Below are 2,052 nucleotides of genomic sequence, written 5' to 3' on the forward strand. Positions count from 1 at the left end.
GTGCTGCCTACATTGAGGTTTTTCTCTCTTTCCTTCTCTCTGTGAAGGAAGTCTTCTCCCGCCCCCTTCTTCCATTCAGAAGGACCCACACAAACACATGTACACACACTCACACCCCCCCATACAGCACACTAGAGGTCTGTGCTGCCTCAGTGTGGTGGGCTGATTGCGTAACCTTTTGACACGCTCATTCTCCCAGGGTCTGCGCAGAAAACTACCAGAAATCAAAGAGAAAAGTGGCGTTGCATTAACTTAACCGTGTGCATGTATCAGCTCCACGCACATGTGTGCCCTGGTGTAGACTCTGAGTCGCTGAAGCTCGTTTGATTGGCATTTCAAGACATAACAATGCATCATCTGCAAATTGTTCTCAAGGTTCATTATAGTTTATTCGTCTCGTTTTGCCGAACATAATTAAAATGTTACTCCATCTTCACGAAGCCCCCCCCCACACAGCCACAGCTACAAACACATCTTTAATTCAGCCCCCCCGGAAAGCGGTCATTATTCCAGATTTGCTCCTCACAAACCCAGCTGCCCATTCAGAACATTTTCCCACCACAGGAGTCCAGAGTGGACTGGTTTGAAGCATTTGTTTGAAGGTCACAATCCAGAGGGGTTTTCGTAGAGAAGGAGGGGGTCCCAGAGGAGGGGAGTGATGTGCTTCTCCTCTTCGTGTCTTAAAAATCCCCTTAGGGAATTATTTTTTTAGCTCCCAAGTCAACATGTTCTGCTTTCAAGTTAGCACGCAACGTAATGTAATGTCATCAAAAGGAATTATTTGTCCTCAAAAATAACTTAATGTGAAGGCGAAGTCATAAATTAGATGGTTATTTGGAGGATGAAGATTTATTGGTGAACAGCTTTAATGTTCCTGTAAAATATTATCAAATACTTTGGACCAGTAAAATCTTATCTCAACTGTTTGGTTTGATGTACATCCCAGCTGGTTTAATGCAACAGTGTTTTGTAAAATAAAGGAATAAAGACGGTGAATTTAAAGAGAATTTCATTATTGCCTGTCACCGGTATGCAACAATCAGGCAATAGAGTTTTTGTCTGTGTCTGCATGTCTACATTTGTCATGTTAGCAAAAATGTTTTATGAACAACTAGGTGGATTTTTAATGAAACTCTCCGAAAGTAATTGTTGAATGTACATCTACAATCAGTTACCATTTGGAGTCAGCTTGATTCAAGATGGCTGCCACAGGCATTCGACCTTTGAAAACACAAAAATGGTTATAATTCAGCCAGTCTTATAGACATTGAGCTAAACCTTAGTGATAATACCTGAGAGTCATCCAAAACATGAACTCTAAGCACTACTCATTGCAAGAGAGCTTTGCTTAAAACTTTGACATTAATTTTCAGCGTCAAACCTGCTTGTAATCAAAATATCTCATGAAATCTTGGATATATTTGAACGAAACTCTCACAAAGTATTCATTGGACGTGCATCTGAAAGCGATTAACTTTTGAAGTAAATCCATTTCAAGATGGCCGACACAGATAAGCAACATTCAGAGCAGGGGTAGTGGACATAATGATAAATGTAAAAATACGTGGAGTCTGGTCCTGCTGTTCAGATTTGTGGATCGTGGAGCTCCGCTCCCAGCTTTTCCTTGTTGATAATCAAACTCCTTTTGTCTCCTCTCCACCAGCCTTCATCTCCACTCTCAGCTCCTGCAGCTGTCTTCATTCACCTAATGCCCCCGTACTTAGTTTCAGTGCTTCTAGGCTCACCTCCTTCTCTTTTCCTCTGTCTGTGCTCTTTTTTTAATGCCTAACACGTTTGCTTAAAGTCATATTTCAACTCGTTTACTTAAAATCTACTTTTTTAAGTTTTTAGTTTTCAGATTTTTGGCTGCATGTTCATTTGAAATATGTAGGAGATTTATCTTACTTTTATAGTGCATTAGAAATGAATCATAAGAGGACACAAACTTGATGACTATGTTTTAATGTAGCAGCATTAAAAGGCGGAAAGAGTTGAATATGCATGCAAAGTCAAAATGTAAAAACGGTCTCTCACCTACAGGCACATACTGTA

Source organism: Kryptolebias marmoratus, linkage group LG11 (assembly GCF_001649575.2).
Source record: "Kryptolebias marmoratus isolate JLee-2015 linkage group LG11, ASM164957v2, whole genome shotgun sequence".
Taxonomy (NCBI): domain Eukaryota; kingdom Metazoa; phylum Chordata; class Actinopteri; order Cyprinodontiformes; family Rivulidae; genus Kryptolebias; species Kryptolebias marmoratus.